Below are 7,849 nucleotides of genomic sequence, written 5' to 3' on the forward strand. Positions count from 1 at the left end.
AACTCCAAATGTAAGTATATAAGAGCAAAACCCACCAACTGAATGTTCTCTCTTCTTTCCTCAATTGTTTGTCAATCCGGTAACACTTTCTATGAAGCCTGTATTTATAATACATTTTAAGGGTTTTCTTAAGGCATTATAATTAATGCATAGAGCATTATAAAAAAGCTTAATACTATGTTGTATCATCTCATAAATAACCATAACATTTATAATACATTATAATACTTATGCATTTGTGGTTATAACTTTTAAGAGTATGATTATGTATAACACACAATGAATACCATAATAAATCCACTTAATTTATAATGGATTATCTTGACATTATTTATTTAAGATCTGGACAGTATTGTGATGAACGCTGGGGGAGTTCGTTTCTTAGTTGGGCTTTGGCCCCGCCTATAGGAACCTTTTTGCAGCATGTTCTCGTCTGATTGACAATGTATGGAGAATTGAATTCACCTGGAGGACGTTTAAGGAGGAGAACAGGTGAGAGGGGGAGAGGGGTTTTTGGGCGCTCAGGGAAAGATGGGGATGCTTGGTGTTGCTCGAGACCATTGTGTACACATTCATCTGATCTGATATCAGATCTTATGGTTGTTTGAGAAAAAATATTATTATTATTATTATTATTATTTATAAGTGGTCTTTGTCTGCTTTAAGTACAGTGAAGTTACTTCACTTAAAGCAGACAAAGAGCACTTAATAACAATAAGACCACATTTAAGCATTTTGGAATGTTTTCATGAAGACTTTGTATTTGTTATTTTACTTTTTAAACACAAATAAGAACATTTGTATAGACTGAAAAATTTTGAAGTTCTTTACATTTGTAGTAGTGCAACCTCAATTCCTAATCACATTCTCGATTTAATACTATTAATCAAAGGGATAATTCACTCATCTCATTCAATCATCACTTATCAATTTCAATCATCGTTTACTCGCCTTCATGTTGTTCCAAACCTGTATGACTTGCTTTTCATCTATTTATGTGTTCCACAAAAGCAAGAAAGTTCAACAGGTTCAGTTTCAACATGAGGGTGAGTAAATGATGACAATGTATATTTTGGGTCAGCCATCCCATTTACATATGTATTCATCCCCTGGTATTTACCAGGTGACCTGGGACTCATGCCGGGCATTACATTCAGGAAACATGCAGCAGAAGCGCAACATTCAGATCATAGAATGGGAGGACTTGGACAAATGCAAGTTCTACTCCTTTGGAGTCTTTATGACCATGGCCATCCGTGCCACAGTCTACCCGGCCACACTGATCCGCACCAGGCTGCAGGTTAAGAAGGGGAAGTCTCTCTACACTGGGACCTACGATGCCTTCCGAAAGATTCTGAGAGCTGAGGGTCTGAGAGGACTTTACAGGGGCTTCATGGTGACCATGTTCACACTCATATCAGGGCAGGCGTACATAACCACTTATGAGCTGGTAAGGAAATATGTCTCCAACTATTCTAAAGACAATACACTGAAATCATTGGTGGCGGGAGGTTCGGCGTCACTGGTGGCCCAGAGCATTACTGTTCCCATAGACGTCATATCGTAGCAGCTCATGATGCAGGGCCAAGGGGAGCATTTGACCCGCTTTAAAGTCAAACCCAAAATGGGAGCAACACACTCTGTATTTTTCAGTCAGACTAGAGACATTATTGGGCAGATATTTGCTGCGGGTGGCATTTGTGGCTTCTATCGAGGATATGTGGTGTCTCTCCCCACATACATCCCCAACAGTGCCGTTTGGTGGCCGTTTTACCACTTCTATGCAGGTAAGAGATCCTCAGCATCACTTTTTTGATAAATATAAAAAATGTCAATGATGCATTCAATTGATCAAAAGTGACAGTAAAGAATTTTACACTGTTACAAATTTTCTGTTTCATATAAATTCTGTCATGGTTTCAACAAAAAAATTAAGCATCGCAATGGTTTTCCACATTGAAAATAATAAATAATCTTTCTTGAGCAAAATCAGTATATTAGAATGATTTCTAAAGGATCGTGTGTCACTGATAACTGGGGTAAATGGTTGCTGAAAATTCAGCTTCACAATCACAGGAATAAATTACATTTAAAACAGTAATATACAAAACAGATATTTTATATTATAATAATATATCACAATATTACTGTTTTTACTGTAGTTTTGATCAAATAAATGCAGCCTTGGGGATCATAAAATACTTTTTTTTTTTTTTTTTTTAACCAAAAAATTTTTGAAAGGTAGTGTAACATTTCAAATCATTTGCTCAGTTTAGTAGCAGATTGTTTATGTATTTAAATGGCAATGCCAGTTTTATGTACTTTGAATCTTCATGTTTTGATTGATAAAATATTGTTAAGAGTCACATGGACAGAAGTCGTCTTGGTTGGCAATCTGCCCGTCTCATTAGAGACTGCTATGATTGTCAGTTGATTCTGAAGCAGTTGAAATTTCATTAGCTCTTATTGGCTCCACAGAACAGTTGTCTAAGATGGCTCCCAGTAACTGCCCTCATCTAGTGCTGCAGGCAGTGGCTGGACCTCTGGCAGCTGCCACTGTCACCAACCCCATGGATGTCATCAGGGCCCGGGTTCAGGTGATTTCCATTAAACGCAGTAAAAAATCAGACAACCGATATGTATAGCTGGCATGAGTGTGTTTACATGTACAACAAAACACAGATGACTATCAAAAACCGCCTTATGTAAAATGAGGTTAACAAATGCAAATGCAACAAATGCAAACCAGCAACACAACAGAACTGATTTGACGTATGTGTGTAATTCTTTACACTTGTATATTTTTATTTTTCTGATGTGTGCTTTCCCCAATTCTCTCGTTTTTGACGTAAATTTTTCTTAAACCCCAGAAATCCCAATAACCAAATATCTGACTGTTTTTTTGGGCAGGTGGAGGGCAGGACATCAGTCATTGAGACCTTTAACCAACTGATCAGAGAGGAAGGATTCTGGGGGATGACCAAAGGCCTCTCTGCTGGCATCATATCCTCAGCGCCCACAGCAATAGTCATGGTGGTTGGTTATGAAACTCTCAAAAAGCTCAGTTTACGTCCAGAGCTGGTTGACTCCCGACACCGGTAAAAAAAAAAAAAAAAAACATTACAGTGTCTGTCATCTTCCCATGACTCCTTCACGCCACCTTATTTTCCATTTTTGCCTTTTAAATCTCCTGCCTTGTAATGCTGCAGTGTGACCGTGCTGATTGCTTTCGGGTGATTCTGAAATGATTTTTTTAGCTGATAGTAGCACTTCAGCTTTTGAGCTCTGTGCTACTGTCTGTCAATGAGGGGAAATGCTGCTCAGGTTTGTAATCATGTAAGAGGCACAAGTTTTTCTTGAATTAATTTTTTAAAAGTATGTGATCTAACAGATTGAATGTTTTAGATAAATAGTGTTTTGTGACTTTAATTTATTGCTTGTTGTATAAGTGGTGTTTTAAATGTCTTCATTCATTGATTTTCTCTAGGATATAAACAATATTTCCTTTAATATATTTTTATTTAGAGAACTCACTTTATTCAACTGTCCCCACAATGGCATTTTATCAGTAGTAGTATAGTTTATATTGTACTTTATTAAAGGCACAGTATGTAAGTTTTCACCACTAGAGGGCACATATTCAAAACAAACAAAGAAACAAAGGTGTAGTTTGATGATGCTGTGACTGAGTGTGGAATCACGGGAGTTGTGGTCTTCAAATCCAAGCACCAGAAGCAACCTACACTCTAAGTGTTCTTTCATTGAAAAGTATGCATTTTTATTCATTCACATGCTATATGGTTGAAATAATATTGTAGTTCTAAACTTAAAGTGCCATTGTTTAAAAAAAAATGCTTTATTGACTGACGTTTCATAGACCTTCAGTTATGCTTTCAAATTCCATGCCATTTGTAACTTCACAGTATTTTCACCTTCTAAATTACTACCCCTTGTAAAGTCACAATTCTATAATGGTAAAATTTATTCAGGACGATGGCATTTTTTGTATGACATTAAACATTTTTTTGAATAATTGTACATAAATGAGTTAAGCAAAACAAATGTGATTGTTTCTGAGAACTTTTTAACTGCAGGCCGATATAGGCCTACATTATTGTACAGTACAAATATTTGAATCATCCCTTATTTTGTTAAAGAATAAACACTTATTTTCTACAAGAATAAACACTATGTTCTTAAAGAATAAAAGAGAAAGAATCACAATTAACGTTAGCCCTTATTTTCCATTTCCAAAGTTAATTGGCAACCCTAATGATGATGTAATTATCTTTTGACTCCCCTGACAAAAAAACAAAACCAAACACCTCCGTTGTAGGAGATATGCGAGCGAATAATAGATTAAAAAAAAAAAAAAAAAAAGTGGTCCGATCTAAGGCATGAAACTCCAGGGCTGAAAATGAGTCCCACTCCGGCCCTGACACTATGGACACGGCCACCAGCTATGAGGCCACCGAGGTTCGGACCTCTGTAAATGTTTCATGTTCAAAAATAAAATTTGTTCTTTGACTAATTTGCTGTTAAAGTCCTCATATGAATGCCTGCATGACATGTATAATTCAGTTTAGACAGTTTGCAAGAGTGTTTAGCGTCCCTTTAAGAAAATGATCGCTGCGAGACGCTGGTGGAGTTGTGCAGTTGTGAGTGAGGGCGCGGCCTCCATGTTGCTTTTTTGGACTTGTTTTTTCCACTTCATTTAACACTTTAGAAAGTTAATAAAGTAGGAAGTTTCAGTTTAGAGTCAGCAAATCTTTATATTATCTTATTTGCAAAAGATTGGAAAAATCTGTAGAACAAGTAAGTTACAGAATGAAATGAAATACGCAAAAACTAGCCATGAAGAAGTCTATGCTGTCATTCAGTACAGTTACATTTTCACAAATCATGCTATAAACTTTCATAAGAGCACTAGACAAAGTTATTGTAATTATGTATTGTTGCAATAAACAACTGATACAATTATCCACCCTTAAATATAGGCTAGTAAAATATTAACAAATGTTGATGCAATAATAGGGTATGATTTAAAAAATAATCATCCCTCCAAAACATAGAAAGCATTTTTCACAAACATCTACATGTATGTCTCCTTTAAAGTGTTTATAGTGTATATAATGAGTTGTATTTGTAGGGGTTATTATAACACAATTCTTTAACCCCAACCCGGACCTCACTAATATTCAAAGCCTGGGTACGGCCATGCATGTCACTAGTTAAAATAGCTTTTTTTCTCTGGATTTAAACATTCTTCCAAACATTTGGGATAATGGAAGTACACAAGTCAGCAAAATATAGAACACTGTTCTAGTGGTTTTTTGGATATGTTTTACATATTATGCCTTTAAGTTTATATGACTAGGTCTTTCATGTGTACCATGTTCACCCCTGAATGTGCTTTTCGTTGTTTTTGTGGGGTGTTGGGATGCTTTAAGTTGCCAAAGCTGAGCGAATATTCAAGGTAAATACGTTGAAAATCTGTTGCTGACAATGAATAATGACAACTCAAAGCTGATTGTAAATATATCGAGTTGAATATTTGCATGTGTGCCCTTCAATTTTTACTCACTGCCTTTCCAAAGTTTCTTCCGTAAGTGAGACTCATGAGCTGATGTTTAGCAGAATGTTTCAGCTGCTTTTTTCCATACAATGAAAGTAAATGGGGATGATGAGGGGCGGTCATGCTCTAAAAAGAACAACGTAGCATTATAATGTGCGTCAAAATATCTATAAAACTTGTGCACAAAGTTCAACATTTTCTCAAGTCATCCAACAGAAGTGCAAACTTCTGCAAATCTTCTTTAATTCTTTGGAGTATATAGTTTTGGACATTCTGCAACAGTTTTCAGAAGAAATTAGAGAAATGATGACGCAATATTAATTTTTGGGTAAAGTATGCCTTTGAGAACTTCTTATGTTTGCAAGAGTGTTTAGCGTCCCTTTAAGAAAATGATCGCTGCGAGACGCTGGTGGAGTTGTGCAGTTGTGAGTGAGGGCGCGGCCTCCATGTTGCTTTTTTGGACTTGTTTTTTCCACTTCATTTAACACTTTAGAAAGTTAATAAAGTAGGAAGTTTCAGTTTAGAGTCAGCAAATCTTTATATTATCTTATTTGCAAAAGATTGGAAAAATCTGTAGAACAAGTAAGTTACAGAATGAAATGAAATACGCAAAAACTAGCCATGAAGAAGTCTATGCTGTCATTCAGTACAGTTACATTTTCACAAATCATGCTATAAACTTTCATAAGAGCACTAGACAAAGTTATTGTAATTATGTATTGTTGCAATAAACAACTGATACAATTATCCACCCTTAAATATAGGCTAGTAAAATATTAACAAATGTTGATGCAATAATAGGGTATGATTTAAAAAATAATCATCCCTCCAAAACATAGAAAGCATTTTTCACAAACATCTACATGTATGTCTCCTTTAAAGTGTTTATAGTGTATATAATGAGTTGTATTTGTAGGGGTTATTATAACACAATTCTTTAACCCCAACCCGGACCTCACTAATATTCAAAGCCTGGGTACGGCCATGCATGTCACTAGTTAAAATAGCTTTTTTTTTCTCTGGATTTAAACATTCTTCCAAACATTTGGGATAATGGAAGTACACAAGTCAGCAAAATATAGAACACTGTTCTAGTGGTTTTTTGGATATGTTTTACATATTATGCCTTTAAGTTTATATGACTAGGTCTTTCATGTGTACCATGTTCACCCCTGAATGTGCTTTTCGTTGTTTTTGTGGGGTGTTGGGATGCTTTAAGTTGCCAAAGCTGAGCGAATATTCAAGGTAAATACGTTGAAAATCTGTTGCTGACAATGAATAATGACAACTCAAAGCTGATTGTAAATATATCGAGTTGAATATTTGCATGTGTGCCCTTCAATTTTTACTCACTGCCTTTCCAAAGTTTCTTCCGTAAGTGAGACTCATGAGCTGATGTTTAGCAGAATGTTTCAGCTGCTTTTTTCCATACAATGAAAGTAAATGGGGATGATGAGGGGCGGTCATGCTCTAAAAAGAACAACGTAGCATTATAATGTGCGTCAAAATATCTATAAAACTTGTGCACAAAGTTCAACATTTTCTCAAGTCATCCAACAGAAGTGCAAACTTCTGCAAATCTTCTTTAATTCTTTGGAGTATATAGTTTTGGACATTCTGCAACAGTTTTCAGAAGAAATTAGAGAAATGATGACGCAATATTAATTTTTGGGTAAAGTATGCCTTTGAGAACTTCTTATGATGCAATTGTAGTGAACTGTGGAAATATAAACACGTTTTTTAAACCATACTCCTTATATATGCTGTCTGTGAAGCAGTTGTGAGATATTGTATGGAAAATGTACCTGTAAATATTACTACAAGTAGTGATTCTACTTGTCACCACTAGGGAGCAGCCACTTATAAAAAGTCTAGTCTAGTTTTGCTCAGTCATAGATAAGCCATATAAACTTATTCCAGTCATACTAATGATATATTTAGCAACTGCTGCTGTTCGGAAGCATTTTTACTTGCATTTTCATGTTAACCTCATCCCGGCTACTTTAGAAAAACAGGATAGACTGCGAATCAATAGTTTAGCTTTGAATAATTTCAACTTGTATATAGAGCAATCTGTTTTTATTTTTTTTAGTTAGCATCAACAGATTAATAGTTCATGGCAATGAAAAATAAATAAATACACAAACAACTTAAACCAAGAATTGAGAACTTACTCCACAAATAAGTACAAAATAACATAAAAACTATAATATATATATATATATATATATATATATATATATATATATATATATATATATATATACATATATT

General features: G+C 35.1%; 1 long non-coding RNA gene and 1 pseudogene across 1 annotated transcript in view; one reads left to right on the top strand and one right to left on the bottom strand.

Moving 5' to 3' along the window:
- The window catches only part of LOC107596511 (uncharacterized), a 379-nt gene extending 281 nt beyond the window's left edge, over nt 1-98 (bottom strand). Inside the window, exon 1 of the long non-coding RNA XR_001610375.1 lies at nt 36-98. This is a non-coding gene — a long non-coding RNA (uncharacterized lncRNA). The remainder of the gene's footprint in view (nt 1-35) is intronic.
- Nucleotides 99-985: 887 nt separating this feature from the next.
- LOC107596512 (solute carrier family 25 member 44-like) lies at nt 986-3,342 on the top strand (annotated as a pseudogene).
- Nucleotides 3,343-7,849: the final 4,507 nt, after the last annotated feature.

Source organism: Sinocyclocheilus grahami, unplaced genomic scaffold, assembly GCF_001515645.1.
Source record: "Sinocyclocheilus grahami isolate Dianchi unplaced genomic scaffold, SAMN03320097.WGS_v1.1 scaffold219.1, whole genome shotgun sequence".
NCBI lineage: Eukaryota > Metazoa > Chordata > Actinopteri > Cypriniformes > Cyprinidae > Sinocyclocheilus > Sinocyclocheilus grahami.